Source organism: Trichechus manatus, unplaced genomic scaffold, assembly GCF_000243295.1.
Source record: "Trichechus manatus latirostris isolate Lorelei unplaced genomic scaffold, TriManLat1.0 scaffold00065, whole genome shotgun sequence".
In the NCBI taxonomy this organism is placed as follows: domain Eukaryota; kingdom Metazoa; phylum Chordata; class Mammalia; order Sirenia; family Trichechidae; genus Trichechus; species Trichechus manatus.
This window is the reverse complement of record NW_004444001.1, coordinates 4,798,704-4,816,222: the sequence shown is the minus strand read 5'-3', so window position 1 is coordinate 4,816,222 and position 17,519 is coordinate 4,798,704. Positions and strand designations below refer to the sequence as shown.

Below are 17,519 nucleotides of genomic sequence, written 5' to 3'. Positions count from 1 at the left end.
AGCCATGGTGTTTTCAATCACCTCATATGCATGCGAAAGCTGGACAATGAATAAGGAAGACCGAAGAAGAATTGATGCCTTTGAATTGTGGTGTTGGCGAAGAATATTGAATATACCATGGACTGCCAAAAGAACAAATGAATCTGTCTTGGAAGAAGTACAGCCAGAATGCTGCTTGGAAGCGAGGATGGCGAGACTTCGTCTCACATACTTTGGACATGTTATCAGGAGGGATCAGCCCCTGGAGGAGGACATCATGCTTGGTAAAGTAGAGGGTCAGTGAAAAAGAGGAAGACCCTCAGTGAGAAGGATTGACACAGTGACTGCAACAATGGGTTCAAGCCTAACAACGATCATGAGGATGGTGCAGGACCGGACAGTATTTTGTTCTGTTGTACATGGGGTCGCTATGAGTTGAAACTGACTTGACAGCACCTAACAACAACAGTGTTCATCTGTGAGTGACAGAAAAACTCACAATAATAATGGCTTGAACACATAAGCATTTATTACATCACATGAAGAGAACCTGGAGGTAGGCAGTCCAAGGCTATGTTGACAGCTCCGTCATCATGAGGCTCCTCTCTCTTGCTGTTCCACATCACATCAGCTTGTGGCACAACATAGCTGCTTGAACTTCAGCCCTCATGTGCACCTTCTAGGCAGCAGGAAGGAGGAAGCGGGAGAAGGTTACAGCCTCTCCCTTTTAAAGAGAATTATTGACACAACACCTCTACTAGATCTCATTAGCCATAACTTAGTTACATGACCACACCAACCAGTGTGTGGCAAGGAAGTAGAATTCTTTTAGTTGGGTGGTAATGTGTTCAGCTAAAAGCTGGGGTTCTATGACTAAGGAAGAAGGTAACTAGGAGTCTCTAGGAGGCAACTAGAGTCTCTGTCTCGTACTTTACTGCCTAAGATATAAGACACGCTTTATCTCTTAAGACATATACCAGCTCTTGGTTTTGGAGGTAGGAGACCATGTGATCCGAGTTAGGAAAGTCATAATATCTCTGGATTTGTGCCCTTAACAGCTTCTTTCCTTCCCTGGCCTAAGGCTATAGACACTATTAAAAGTGGCTCCTAGAAGATACGCCACATTGATTGGTTGTGTACGTGTGTGTTGATCTGGGCAGCGTGGCTCTACACTAACACCATGTGTGACAACTGCTTCCTCATATGCCCTTCTGTTCCTACCGCTCTTCTTCCCTAAGGGGGTGGGTAGATGAGAGTTGTTTATGACAGTTATCCATTTGATGCTGAGAGGCTACTTCATTTCTGTCCCAACTAGCTGGTACATTGTAGTGTCACTTTTAAAAGTGAGGTCTATATATATTAAGTATAGTGCACTCTTCTTTCATGAAAAAAAAATATTGAGTATAACTCTCCTGTTTTGTCTCATTTATTGTAAATCTTTTAAGGAGCAGTGAGAATATAAGAGGGTTGTATATTAAGTAGCCTCAGGTAAACTTATTAAAGTGTAGCTATGGTAAAAATATTTCCCCTTAGAGATTCCTAGATGAACAGAGGTTCAGAAATGTCTCAGTGATGTAGCCATCATTCTTCTTTGTTAGACATATACAAATACATAAAATATTTTATTTGAATTGTAAACATGTTCATATATGTTTAAGACCTCACAGCGATGAGTCATATATCATATTTTGGCATATTAAAAAAGTTGTAGGCAGTTTACCTGATGTTATCAACCTCTCTAAGATTAGATGTATGAGTAAGAAAGGGAATGAGAAACTTCCTCAATAAAATTCTTGGGCATGATTCTGAATGATGTATTATGGTGACCTTAAACTAAACCAAAATGTGTAGCGTCTCTATATGGCCATCATGTGATGAAAAGAATGGCAACAGTTACTTTGGGGAAAGTACTAACTGTTTAGGTGGTTTAAAAGAAATTAAGCATAGGAAGACTCATTTTCTTTGGTTTTAAGTTTGGATTTTTGTTGCTTTTTTGCTCTGCTGAAATACTGGAAGGGAGAAATGAGAGTCATCTGGGGAGGAGAAACAGGTTGCTCTTTAAGTTATTTAGAGGCCAGATTGAGGTGTTCTGAAGACAGCGACTTCCCGTTTTTCTCCACCAACAAAGGAGTCCATTCCCGCATGTTGAGGTGTTTTTTGTGGGTAATATCTTCCAAATGATTGACTTGTCCATATTTTCAAAAAAGACAGCAGCATGTATTGTTAACCAGTTTAACCTTAGTTTTGTTTTTGTAATAGACATTCAGTCTGTATTCTATTACATTGCCACAGTGTTACACAGTAACTTTAAGAAGTGAGGCTTCATCTCTCATTTTCTATCACAGGCGTACAGGAACTGGATCAGCCCAGCAAGTCCGAGGTTCCCAGGGCCTTCAGACTGAAGCGCCAGCCCAAAGGAATAGTATTTTTTTCCTCCTAGAAGTGGCATAGTTTTAAACCATGGCTAATATTCAGTGTTTCCATTTGATGCTAATATTTTCTTCAAACAACAGCTTTTCTCTTAATGATGCATTTTACTCATGTAAACATGTTTTTCTCATAAAAACCAAAGCAGTCATTTTCTTTTTTATTAGTGGAATTGTCACCAAGCAGTCTTTACAGATTTATCTTTTACACTGGTACATTAAAGAATATAGTTACATTGTTAGACAAAGAAATTGTATTAATACACAAAATTATGTAACCAAAAATACCGAAGCATTCATACGGGAAAGTCTGTATCACAACAGCCTAGGGTTAAAAGGAACTCCAAGAGTTCAGCCGTCCTCCGATGACTAGAATTTATAAAAGTGAACAGGAATGTATATGTATTCTCCTGTCCTTAGGTGCTTAATTTTATTCTATACCGAACATTTTTGACACTGACTTTATTGAAAAAGGTTATCAGAGAGGAGGTTATCAGATGTGAACCCTCTCCTTTTTGCCTCCTGTACATATATCTGTCTTTTCTCCCAGATTCTCTCCTTTAATCTTGTCTCAAAAGTATTTCCCTTCATTGCCTTTACCACTTGGGCCCTTGTCTCCAGCTCAGTCTGCCTCTTTCAGAAGTTTATCTTCTAATTCACTTTCAACTAGGATTGCCAGATTTAGCAAATTAATATACAGGACGTCCAGCTAAATTTGAATTTCAGATCAACAGTGAATACTTTTTTAGTGTAAATATATCTCAAGTACTGCATGGAAGCATACTTATTCTAAAGAATTATTCGTTGTTTATGTGAAATTCTAAATTAGCTGGGGAGCCTGTATTTTGTCTGGCAACCCTACTTCTAACTCTTGCCCATATGATCTTGTCTGTAGATTTTCTGTGCTGAAGTTCACATCCCTATCAGTGAATTGAACTAAGCAGACCACCCTCTTCTGCCGCTGCATTTTCGCATGCCTGTGGCCATTTCCATCTGGGTGGTATTCTGCTCTCCCTTTGCTGGTTCATCAGCTTAACTGCAATGACCCGTCTGCCACTCCTCCTGATCTCTCTCCTGTTAGCGGCATAGCAATGTTTATGTTTGAAACCTGGAGGTTATTTTGAGTCCTCCTTTAGCCTCGTCCTCTGTCTTTAGTCAGTAACAAGTCCTGTTGATTCTTCCTTCACAGTCCTTTTTTCCCTTTCTTCTCCCCCATCCTCTCCCCCATCGTCTCTTTCTTGCCCAATCCTGTCCATTCTTGAGACCGTACTCTCTTCAGGTTCTTGCTCACAAGTGGTCCTTACCCACTTGCTTTTCCAGCCGGCCTCAACCTCTAGGCTTTCCCTACCCCAGGCCATTTGCACTGCCTGATGAATCTTTGTAAAACATGACACTAGTTTTATTCCTTCCGTACTGAAAACTTCCAATGACTTACTGTTGTCTACAGAATACAGTTTAAGCTCTGTATTGAAGACCTCACATGCAAAACTTTTCAGAATTGGCCTCTGCCTATTTCTCCAGTCTCATATCATTACCTTATATCAGAGTTTATTAACTTTTCAGGTCCGCTCACTTTTCACCATCATCTATAATATTAAAAATGCCCTTGGACAAGTCTTAAATTGTATAATCATTTTGGTGTGGTAGATTTAAAGGAAGTATTATCTTAGTTTATACACTGTATTATTAAGTGTTAAAGTTTATTCTAATAAAAATTTAATATTCTAGTTAAATAAATACAAAGAAATGTTTCAACTTTTCTCCATTTAACAAGTGACACACGCTTGTATTTTGAATTAATTAGGAAATAAAATGTGATTTATCAAAAAATAAAGATGACACCTTGCATTCTGTTTGGCTTTTGAAGCAAATGTTTATTGTGATGTGAATTATTATTAACTCTGTGACAACCATTTTGTACTTTAAAATGAACTAATATATTTTGCTATTTTGTTACATTATATTCCCAAGTGATGACATAAGAAAGTAAGTTTCAGATTACCATTTCCAAGCATTTTCTGGTAAACATATTTCAGAATTAGATTGTCTTTATTCACAGTAAATAAAAAGCCAGATTGTCTACAATCCTCCCCCCTTCTCCTCATGACTCTCCATTTGTTCTGTTGTAGAAGTCCAGGGCTCTGGAGAATTTTTCTCAGAAGTGTCCCTTACCGTACTTCTCTTTATGTATTCAAAATACTGTTACAGAATACTGCAGCAGCTTCTTTGGGGGCTATCTGAGAAAGACTACTACTGGTTCTTGTAATATATCTTTCCTCATTCTTTTCCCTTGGGTCATAATAAATTGAGTAAATAAAGAGTTCCTGATTCCTAGTCTGTATCTATCAAAATGGAAGTAGGATTATATTAATCTTGAACTGCAGTATAGCTGAGTTGATCTTCATGACTGGTACCAAATGGTATGATTTAATTAGAGTGACGTATGTTTGTCAAAGTTAAGATGTTTAAAATCATCAGATGGTTTCAGTACCATCTAAGTGCTTGAACTGGATCTCTTCCAATTGCCCCTCCAGATCCACTGTCTGCCCTTCTCCGCTCTGCTCTCTGTACTGGCTGAACTATGTGAGCTCATCAACCGGCTTCCAGCCCTCTGGCTTTCCTGTGGGTTCACCCATTGGAGAGCCCCAGCAGATCAGAGGGGAAGAGAACAGTAAGGTGAAAGTAGTTTTACCCTAGCTTTCTCCTTGCCAGGTCACCTTGGACTGGCATTTTCCTTCCTACTGAAACTCATTTTCTTCTCAAGGCAGCCACTCTCTACAACTCTTCTTCCTTCTGGATTCCAGTAATCTCTCCCCCTTGTACCTTCAGTCCTAGAAGTGGTAACAGATCCGCTACTGCTAGCCTCAGGTTCTTACACTATTCCTCTTAGACACTACTTACCCCCCTTTTTTTTTTTAAAAAAAAAGGCCCTCCTTGAAATGAGTGCATCATCTATTTCCTGTCAGGATCCTCATTGACATAGTGCTTTACATGGACTGATTTAATCCCCTCAACTAACTATGAAGTAAGTACAAATAGTATCTTCATTTTGTAGAAAAGGAAAGTGGAGCACAGAAACACCAAGTGGCCTAGTAGGTGATAGAGCCAGGATTCAAACCCCAGCAAGTCTGGTTCCAGGTAAATGTTCTTAACCACCAAACATACCCAAGTATGATAATATGAGTAATATGGTGATTTTATCATTGCATTAGAAACATTCACCATAACAAAACAGATTCAAATTAATCATGTTTATTGATGACAAATAAGGATTGATAAACCAAATTATCATTTCAGTACTCCCGTCCCACCTAGCGCTTTTACCTGAATACTTTAAAAGATAGTGATTTTTTTTTTTTCTTCTTCTCAGGAAAGAATAAAATAATGATATTTTTTGATGTTAAGGAGTAAGAAGTTCAAATTTTACTTATCCTCAGCCCTGCTAGAAAACAATTATTTGCCAACAACTAACTTTAACTTTCTTTAAAATATGAACTCCTCAAAGGCTCAAATTTAGCTTCTTTCTTTTCTTGAGAACCCAATATTAGAGGTTAGTATTCATTTCTTACAATGACCTAGTTTTTACATAATTTTGATCCTGTCAGTTTGCTCCCAGAACTGACGTAGTCATCATTTTGTTGTCTGTTTTGTGTTGGGGGATTAGTCTTCTTCTGCCCTGCCCCCATGCATTCACCACTCATTATTCATTGTTCATTGTCTTTACAATTCATCTGTGGTGTAACCTGTTCACATTTTCCATCTTCTTGGGTTTGTGTTGTGGTGCTGCTATTGAATGCAGCTGCAGTATGTTGATTCTGGACTCTAGGAACCCTTGGTTGCTACAGTATGCTGCTTCTGGGTGACTTATTTGGCAGCTGAAATTTTTTCCAACACTGCAGCTTCCTCAAGTGAAACTTCATTTCTTCATGCTAAAATCCTGAAAATAAAGAAACAGCCTTGTTACAGTCCCTATGGGATTTTTGGATCATTAAAACTTCATAGAACTATATAGCCTGTAATTATACTGGATTCAAGTATACATAAACTTTAAAAATGTAGTTGGTTTTTAGGAGCTCAAAGAAGAAAAACAATTTATGATTCAGGTGTTCTTGATGTTAAAAATAGTACATTTGAATGAGTGGCTGTTTATAGTTTGGATTTTGGGTGGTTATTCCATGGCAGAGGTTCTGTTCTTGACAAATTTGCTTCATAATCATTTTTTTCTAACGTGGGCGGCTGGGTCATGGGAGAAGGCCAGGGTTTCCTTGCATTTCACTCTTCTTGACTGGAATCCCATTCGATATTACCACGGACTAGTACTGTCAAACTAAGAAATTTGACCAGAAATTCAAATCTTAAACACAAACAGTCATTTATGTTTTCTCAAACTACTAACCTTGGGTATTGTGTTTAAGATTTATTCTGAAATAAATTGTAGTTTTAAGACTGTACGGGAAAGCTGCTTGTTAAAAGATTTTAGTTTTTCCATTTGATTGATGTGAATAACATCTTTTATTTTTTTTTTAGTTTTATCTTTTTTTATTGTACTATAGATGAAGATTTAGAGAACAAACTAGCTTCTCATTAAACAGTTAGTACACATATTGTTTTATGACATTGGTTAACAACCCCACGACATGTCAACGTTCTCCCTTCTCAACCTTGGGTTCCCCATTACCAGCTTTCCTGTCACCTCTTGACTTCTAGTCCTTGCCCCTGGGCTGGTGCCCCTTTAGTCTCGTTTTGTTTTATGGGCCTGTCTAATCTTTGGATGAAAGGTGAACCTTGGGAGTGACTTCATTAGTAAGCTAAAAGGGTGTTGGGGGCCATACTCTTGGGGTTTCTCCAGTCTCTGTCAGGCCAGTAAGTCTGGTCTTTTTTTTGTGAGTTAGAATTTTGTTCTACATTTTTCTCCAGCTCTGTCCAGGACCCTCTGTCATGATCCCTGTCATAGCAGTTGGTGGTGGTAACCGGGTACCATCTAGTTGAACTGGACTCAGTCTGTTGGAGGCTGTGGTAGTTGAGGTCTATTAGTCCTTTGGACTAATCTTCCCGTTGTGTCTTTAGTTTTCTTCATTCTCCCTTGCCCCTGAAGGGGTGAGACCATTGGAGTATCTTAGATGGCTGCTCACAGGCTTTTAAGAACCCCATAAATAGCATTTTTTAGATCAAATGTTTTTATATGAAGACAGTATATTTTAAGTGCATTTTTTCAAAGTCTGCTCAAATAAAAGGGGAAAATTTTGATTGTTTTTACTTTTTAGGGCAAATTGCCAAAAGAAGATCAATGTAGTAGCATTTTTGTTGAAAAACATTGTCATTTTATGTACACTTAAAGCTAACCATATTAAAATATGATTTATTCCACTTTCCTGGCAAAGATTTAAGATGATGTCATCTTGAACTGTTTTGTTTATTTTTAATCAAAAAACTATTTTATCTGTCACCCAAATAAGAAGAGATATTTAAGTACAAGGATGTTTCAAAAATCCAACCCTCATTATAAAAGGACAAAATTTCAAAAAATAATAGTTAAAAGTCAGTTAGAAAAAAGAAAGAAATCCATGCAGCGTATTTTTGCCTTGCATTCATTATAAGCTTCAATATCTATGAATTTAATTTGCAACAAAGGAAGAATAAGTATAGTGATTGCCCAATCGGGAGGAGAATAGGAGTAAAAATTTTTCTAGGGGTTTGGAAAGTCAAGGAACTATAACCTTTCAACCACTGTAACTACCATCAGTTCTAACTACTGGCAGGTGCTGTGCCCCAAGTGGGATTGGCCCTGTGGCTAAGAAACACCTTTAATCCTCCATCTTCTTTCCTTGCCATATACTCAGCAAAACCTCTTCTCTGATGAAACCTAATCATCCACATGCTCCATGCCTACACCTGGGCCACTGAATATTGCTAGTGAAAAACATTAACTGTACTGATTGGTCTCAGTCTAAATTTATACCCACGCATCTCAAACAAGCACTCAATATTGCCTTGAAGTTCTTAATATGTTTCCCTGGTATACTCATTATCCCACTATTTCCAAGTTAATTCTTTTCAAACTTCCTATATCCACCGCCCCCCCCGGCCCCCCACTCTCAGCTCATACTTCACTGAGTAAATAGACACAATTAGGCAAGTACTACCTCATCCTCCACCACCAAATCCACCAGCCTTTGACTATATCTAACTCTGTGGCTTTCTTTCCGTTATAAATAGACAGAGCTCCCTGTTTCTTCCAAAGGCCAATCCTCCATTTGTTTTTTGATGCTTTCTCAACTATATTGCACAGTGGCTGATGGATTTGAACTGCTGACTTTTTGATTAGCAGCCAAGCTCTTAATCACTGTGCTTCCAGGGCTCCAAGTTTCCTCTTCTGCATCATTGATTTTTCCAAATCTATGGGATCCTTCCTATCACTGCATTCTAGTGTCTTCTATCTTAAAATAAAGCAAATCTTCATTGACACACGTCCTTCTCCAACTATTCCGTGATTTCTGTGCTCCTTTTTTCCCAGGAAACTACTGGCAGGGTTGTTTTTAGTCTTGTCTCCACTTCTTCTAGTCCCATCCATTGTTTGGTCCGTTACAATTTGGCTTCATGTCTTCTCTGCCCTCCTGAGACTGCTTTTGTCAAGGTCACTAATGACCTCTGTGTTGTCAAAAACAATGGTCATGTGCCCATTTTTATCTTATTTGATCTATTGGTATCATCTGACAGAACTAACTTCCTCCTCCTCTATGAAATACACTTTTTTTCTTAGTTTCTATGAATATCACACTGTGGTAGCTATAGAGGAGCCCCATGCAGGTCTCTCTTCAAGAGAATCCACTCTGGGAAGATACCTGACTGACAGCCTTCAGCTACCAAACCTTTAAATCCATCGTGGTGGAAATGCAGTCATGGTGGGTGGACATTGTTGCCCTATGTGAGATTCCTCTAATGGTCATTGTTGGATCTGGAAATCCTCATTTGCCTGGCCAAGCCTTTCTTAGAACTGAGCTGTGATCTGAGGCTTTTCCTATCCAATCCTTCCGTCCCTCTCCCCTTTCACAGGTGTCAGACCTACATCGGGTTGAAGCTCTCCTCACCTATTCTGTTTCCTCCTCCTTTATCCTTCACAGGTATTTTCCCTAATAAATTTTCGTACATCTAATCCCAGAGGACCCAAATTCACTCATACACTAGTCTATTCTGTTGCCTGTTTGGCTGTTCCTTCTCAGATTTGCTTATTCTCCCCTCTTCTATGAACCCTTAACACTGGCAGCTCTGTTCTTGGACCAACTCTTTTCTTCTTGATCCCTTAGTGATCTCATTCAGTTCCATGGCTCTAAATACAATCTTTGTGTTGTCATTGACTCTCAAATCTGTATCTCTAACTCTGATCTCTCCCCAGAACTCAGACTGCTTTGCCTAATCATGTTCTTGACATCTGCACTTGGATATTTAATGGTCACCTAAAAGATAACATATCCTAAGACTATCTTGATCCTCCTCCCCCCAAATCTTTCCTCTCTCAGTTGTCCTCATCTTCATAATTGGTTACACTCGTTCTTGATTGCTTTCTTTTCCTCATCTCCCATCAGCAAGTGCTATCGACTGAACATTCAAGTATCTCCCAAATAGATCCATTTTTCTCCATCTTCACTACTGCCACCCTAATCAAGTTGAAACAACCCTCCAACCCCTTGCTCTTTTGTCCACCCATAGGCCATTCACCACTCAGTAACCAAAATGAGCTTTAAAAAATGCAAATCAGATCATTCCCTTATTAAAAGTACTACAATGACTCCTCATTGAACATCAAATAAATCCCAGAATCCTTTCCCTTTTTTACAAAACCCTACATGATCTAGCCCCTATTGGCTTCTCAGACCTACCACACTACCCTGTTGCCCCAGCCACAGTGACCTTTCTGTTCCAAGAATAATCCAAGTTTATTTTTGCCTTACCCATTGGAACCCATTGCCGTCGAGTCAATTCCGACTCATAGTAACCCTATAGTACAGAGTAGAACTTCCCCATAGGGTTTCCAAGGAGTGGCTGGTGGATTCAAATTGCTGACTTTTTGGTTAGCAGCCAAACACTTAAACAGCTGTGCCACCAGGGCTCCATTTTTGCCTTAGGGCGTAGCTATTACCTGATCCCTAGGTGTTCTTCCCCCTTGTCGCTCAGATCTCAGCTTTCATGTTATCTTCTCAGAGAGACTTTCTCTGACCTCTCAATCTAATGTATCTAGTTACTTTCTAGCACTTATTTCATTCTCTGCATAGCACTTGTACTTTCTGATCTTTTTCTTGTTTGCTTATTGTCTGTCTCCCCCAACTAGAATATCAGCTTCATGAGAACATGGTTCCTTTCTGTCTTGTTCATTGCTGCATTCCCAGGACCTAGACCAGTACCTGGTATATAGTACCCGTTGCCATCGAGTTGATTCCAACTCATAGTGACCGTATAGGACAGAGTAGAACAAGTATTTGTGGAATGGGAGAATTGAAAGAAACACAAAATTCACCTCCATGAACATATTTTTTCCTCTGAAAGAAGGAAAAAGGTATTAATTTTTTAAACTGTATCCCTTCTGAACTTGTACCTCTTCCTGTATTCATCATTCCCAAAGATGTACTTTTCCTTGAGTTTATACATGATGCCAGTATCGTTAAAATCCCATTATAGTAAATTCCATTGGGCATGCAATTGTCTTTGTTATAGTGGAATTTGTCACAATGCCAGAAATTGTCTTTCCCCAGTCCACAGAAACTAGATACGAAACAGTCGATTCTCCATGTCTCTGTGACCTGGGAAAGGAAAAGCTCGGACTCTGAAATGAGAAGTGACGTCTATTGAACCTTCTGCCTGCTCTTCTCTGAGTACCCTGATAGTTTACATGGAATGTTGGCTTTGGGTTTTTTGTTTCTTGATGAATGATTTGAATATTGAAACAAAAAGGAGTAGTTGAGGAAGAGAGAAAAATGAAAAGGTAATTATTATTTGGTGACAAGAAAAGATTCTATAGTTATTTTAAAAATAGTTGAGCTAAACAGCGTTCTCTTCCACTTTCTGTAGCATAAAAAGATACATCATCAGGTGCTGTTCTTATGCATGAAAATAACATGAACAAGGGCCAGAAAATGAAACAAGGCAAAACAGAACACAGTTACTATTATGAAATATTTGGTGCTGACAGAGTGTTGTAAACAGAGCAGTGAAGGTTTTTTTGTTTGTTTTATTTTGTCTTTAATTGGATAGTCTTCTAAACTGTGGAAACAGCTTTGTTATATTATGAAGATCTTTCTTTCATTGTAATGGTGATTGTGTCTGTGAATCAGATCATCATATTTGTGTTTAACATCTCAAGTGTTACGGTGTAAAAATGTCTGCGTTACTTTAAGTCATTTATTAAGAACTTTCCCTGACACTCCCAGACAGACATATGTATAGCCTACTTCCTGTACCGGTAATACTTGATACATGGCCCTTATCATATTGTAGTTATATTTATCTGTCTATCTGCATCCTTTACAGTGAACATACTGAGGACAAGGGCTGTGTTTTATTCATTTTTTATATTCCCCACTTGTACTCTTCTTTCCACTTCACATCTTACCTAACTAGTACCTGGGACAGAAAAGGTTTTAAGTACATGTTTATGGAATTGTAATAAGTGTATTTCTATATCACCTTAGTCTATTACATTTATTTGTATCGTCCACTACATCTCATCCTGCCCTGGTACCAAAGCTGCTTGCTTAATGGCCTCCTATTCCTAGTCTTTGTCAAGCTATCCAAATAGGATGGAGTATTTGCTTGTTCCCTGCTTGTTCTGCGGAGGCCTGGTGGTGCAGTGGTTCAGTGCTTGGCTGCTAACTGAAAGACTGGCAGTTTGAACTCACCAGCCACTCAACGGGATAAAGATGCAGCAGTCTGTTTATGTAAAGATTTGCAGCCTTGGAAACCCTATAGGGCAGTTCTACTCTGTCTTATAGGGTCACAGTCGGAATCAACCTGGTGTCAATGGTTTTTGTTTTGCCTATTATATGGCATTCTTCTTCCTCTTTTAGGTCTTAGATTAAGATCTTTATTGATAAACCCATCCTGCCTTCCTCTACCAGTAGGCATAATCTGTTCACTAAAAAGTACCTGACCCGTTTCCCTCCTCTACTTGTATATATGCTCCAGTGCATTTTGTGTTGGTTTTGTTTTGTTCATCTTATTCAACTATAACTTGTTTGAAGGTCAGTCTAAACCACTGAAAACCAGCACTGAGGTAGGTACTGTGGGAATCCTGACCAGTATTAAGATTCCATGCCATGTCTGCTGTCAAAAGAGCTGATAGTCGGCTTGGAGAGTCAACGCTAACTGACTTTGCTTTATTTGAGATGACAGAACTTGTAAGATACATCATTAGTAGCTTTCATGTAAGAAAAGAAACATGACGTGTATGCATTGATTATAAGATTCATTTCTAATTCAGAAGCATGGACATTCTGGATGGTGTTCAAGGGAGATGGAATGACATGTGTGAGAGCCTACAGGAATCTGAGAAAAAAACCAAAGGATCTGGAAACTCACAGGACAAGTGACTCTTCTGTTAACTTTTCTTCCACTTCCTTGCCCTCTCTCCACCATTGCCATTGCCAGGCACCCACCACTGTTGTTAAGATAAGCATCAGTGAAGATAATACCTCCCTAATGCTTACCTTAAAAATGATGTAAGGTAAATAAATTGGACTCTCTAAAAAGGGACACTGAGAAATCATAAATTTGCAAATGTAAATTCATATATCTGTACACATAGCACTGTTTAATGCACAAGTAGGTACTGTATGAACCAATTAAATGATGACTCCCTTTTGTCTTTATAACAGTAAAACTCTAATTGTATATGTAAACTAATGTTTGGACCAAGTCTGTCTTGACAAGGATGTTAGTTGTAAATTTAGCCTGTTATATTATTTCAGCATGTGCTTTGTTATTTATTTTTCCTTTTAGAATACTGTTGTCATTTGTTTGTTGAACATCAGTACACGAATTCTTCTTTTTTTTCCCCCATAATAAATACGTGGGAGGAATTTTTGCTGCCTGGCAAGGGGTATGGGGGCCTTGTATGATTTATTTCTACTAATTTTATTCCACTGTGTAGGCTAATATGTTATAGACCTAGGATATTCAAGTTTATTCTTTTAAAATCTAGCCTTTTGCTCATCCTTCAAACTTAACAGTGTCCTGATATGTCTGAGGTTTAGGAAAATTTGGCTCAAGTTGATGAAGGGGTCTAATATAGGTCTTTGTTGCTGAGTAAAATTCAGTGGTTTTGGCTCCTGGGAATTTGTGCAAAATTGTTGGTTCGTTTGATTTGGTTCCCTTTGGACTACACCCATGAAATTTTCTTTGGGTTTAGCTTGGTGATCCCCACCCCACACCAAAATCAAAGTGGAACACAGTGGGAGTGTTGAGGTTTATATCTCAAGCTATAACTCATTCTAGAACTATACTCAGTTTTGGAAAGAAAAAAAAAAAAAACAAAAACCCAGCCTAGATTTTAATTCTTTGAGTGAAATATTTATTAAAACTAGACTAAACAATCTCAGTGATAGTTGGGGTTTAGAGTTCCGTTGACCAAACCCTCCACCTGATGCATGATTCCATGGACCAGTTTCAGATTGTTTAAAGTCTTATAAATAGCTCATTAGCTTCCATGCAGGATTCAACATTTGTCCTTTGGATCAAGCTTGTTGATTTTGTGGTCCAAGTTTTCTATATCCTTATGAATTTTTTAAATTGTTTACTAAGAACCAAGAGAATTGTGTTAAAACTTTCATATATATACTCCTACTTGTAGTTGTCAGTTTATGCTTTATAGTTTTTGAGTTTATTAGTTTAGAATTGGTTCATCTTCCTGAAAATTGTTCCTTTTATCCTTCTGTAGTGATTGATTTTGTCTGTAACCATTCTTTGTATCTTAAAGTCTTTTTTTTTTCTTTTTAATATAGGTCCACTATCTCTTATCTCTATCATTTGTCAGTTTGTTGTACTATGATGACTTGTGTGTTGGTATGATGCTGGAAGCTATACCACTGGTATTTCAAATACCACCAGGGTCACCCATGGTAGACAGATTTCAGTGGAACTTACAGACTAAGACAGACTAGGAAGAAAGGCCTGGTGATCTACTTCTGAAAATTAGCCAGTGACAACCCTATGGATCACAACAGAATATTGTCCTATATAGTGCTGAAAGATGAGCCCACTAAGTTGGAAGACACTCAGAGTACATAGTGGATACAACAATGGATTTGAGCATGCCAATGATGGTGAAACTGGCGTAGGACCGGGCAACATTTTGTTCTGTTGTGCATGGGGTTGCCATGAGTCAGAGCTGACTAGATGCCAACCAACAGCAACATATCTTATCTAAAGCCCACAGTACGTGTGCAGAATATTATACAACAGCACCAAAGGGTCTGCGCCAGGATCTAGGAATAAAAAAAAACATTGATATTGTTGCAACGAAATATGACAAGATTCATACTAGGTGTGATATATAAAAATGTATTATTCCATCTTTTTACTTTGAACGTTTCCATATTTGTATGCCTTAGTTGTGTCTCTTTGTAAATAACACATGGATGATTTTTACTTTTTATCCAAGTTTTAATCTTTTTAGTGAATGCCAATGTTTGTTTCTGTCATATTTATATTCTACTGACCCTGCTTTTTCTGTACCTTTTTAAAAATTTTCCTTGCCTTTAAAATGTATTATTTCATTAATAAGAATCAGCACAAAGCTGGTTTCTCTGAGACGGAGGTTAAACATGTTCTAGATTTCCAACCTCTCCAAGCTGCTGTACCACTCCATCATCTCTGACATTGACCGCTCTCCCTCCCCTCAGCTCTCTTCTCCTCTCTCTGTTGGGTTCAGCAATTTGCTGCAACATCTCACAGAACTCATGAATTGCACTTAATGGTTATATGGTTTATTAGGGAAGTAACAGGCTACAACCTGGGATCAGGATCAACTTGGAAGTAAGAGGCTGTAACTCTGTATCAGAAAGTACGTAGGCAAGGTCTGGAAGGCTCCTCTAAAGTGAAGAGCACATCCCTCCCTCCTTCAGTGTAGGACAATACTCTCTCAGCTGTACACACCCACTTTTGGCCATTTACGCCCCCTCCAGACAGGGCTCTTTTTGGCTCCCTCAGGACAGGCCTCCTCTTGGCCATGCATGCCACTGGGCTCTCTCTCTCTCTCTCTCTCTCTCTCTCTCAGGCCTCTAGCTGTCTTCAGTGTTACAGCCCTTGATCCATATTTTAGGACTTTTAGCTCCACTGGCAAGCCTTCTGCCTGAAGGTGCTCAGCTCTCTCTCTCTCTGCTTCTTCTCTTTTTCCCTTGCCTCTTCTCCTTGCCTCTGGCCATCTCTGTGGGGTTGGCAAGTGGCTCAATCCTACTGGGCATATTTTCAAGCCACTATTTACATAATAACTGACCAATCCCCTCTCTAGACCAACAGTGGCTCCGTATATTACATAATAACTGACACTTTCTGCCAGCAGGCACTGGCTTCGTGGGCAAAAGTAACAACCTTCTCCAAAACACTAGGGCAACTGTAACAAAGGCAAATGTAACAACTCCTCAGGGCTTATTGGAAAAATCTCCCAAGCTAGCTAGGTTTTTTTTTTCCCCCCACAGAACCAGTGCAAAAGAACACATAAAGGAACCCATTTCACCAAACCTTTCTTACCTTCTCTTTTGCTGATCAACATTTTCTTATTTGTTTCCTCCACTACTTAATTTGGAAATTTTATATTCTATTTCTTTTTTTTTTTAGTGGTTACCATTAAAAATGTATGTGTGTACTTGACTTCATGGAGTCTAAAATTAATATCTCTAATCTCCTGATCAATATGATTAACTTTAATCAAGCTCTTCCCATTGTTAAATGTTTTAATTCCGCCTTGTTTTTATGAAACCCAAATTAGTCATCATCATTGTTGTTATTTTGTAAAAATCAATGCTTGTTTACATTTTTTCACAGGGTTTTTTAGTTTCTCTGTGTTGCCTTTTTCACATCTTTCTATTTTCAGTTTCCTTCTTCCTGGAGTTCATGCTTTTGTAGCTCCTTCAGAGAAGGTCAGCTAGTAGTTAACTCTTTCAGTATTTATTTCATTTGATTTACATATTAGCTGCTTATGGAATTCTTGGTTGAGAGTTATATCTTCTTAATACTTTGAAGGTATTATTCCATCCTCTTTTAATTTGTTTTTGAGAACTCTACTATTAGTCTAACTGATCTTTTGCAGGCAGTGTCTTTTCTAATATCGTTTTTGAGAGTTTTACTTGTGTATGTTCATATGTGAATTTCTTTTTGTTTATTCTACTTGGGCCTCATTGTGCTTCCTAAATCTGAGGGTTCATGTCTATTATTAATTCTAGAAAATTCTCAGCTATTGCTTTGTTGATTATTTCTTCTCCCTCATTCTCTTTAGTGCCTACTTCTTTAATTCACATTTAGCTTACATTTTCCTTTTTATTCAGTGCTATCTCTTAGACTTTTAAATATGTAGTTTCTATCATTTTATTGCTCTTTGTTGCATTCGAGGTAATTTCCTCAGATTCCTTTCAGTTCACTAATTTTTTCCTTACTTATGTTTTGTTTAACCCATATGTTGAGTTTTTTGTTTGTTTGTTTGTTTGAATTTCCATACTGTATCTTCATTTTTAGAAGTTCTATTTGGTCATGTTTTTCTATTTAAATCTTTAATAATTTTAAACACATATATCGTATAGTCTATCTGATGGCTCGAGTCTAAAGTTCCCGGTGGTTTATTCCCACATTTAGAGCCCTAGCCCATGCCCTTATACCCAGAAAATGGAAAAATCTTCTAAATGTTTTCCATTTCTCCTTGCTTCAATCTCAGTCTGTGTTTTTCAAATTGTGATTTGTGATCTAGCAGGTTATGAAATCAATTTACTTGTTTAAGATCATGGTTTTTAATGATATAGAAGAGATAACACAATATTAGAGTCCATGGCATGTGATGAAAGTTCATGAAACTTTTATTTATTAATATATATGTAAAATGCATTTCATACTGCGGGTGGTGGTCAAAAGGTTTGA

The 17,519-nt window shown here is 38.1% G+C and overlaps 1 protein-coding gene across 1 annotated transcript in view; it reads left to right on the top strand.

Moving 5' to 3' along the window:
- KIF6 (kinesin family member 6) overlaps positions 1–17,519 on the top strand; it is a 499,202-nt gene that overhangs the window by 65,979 nt on the left and 415,704 nt on the right. The gene's annotated exons all lie outside the window — the stretch shown is intronic.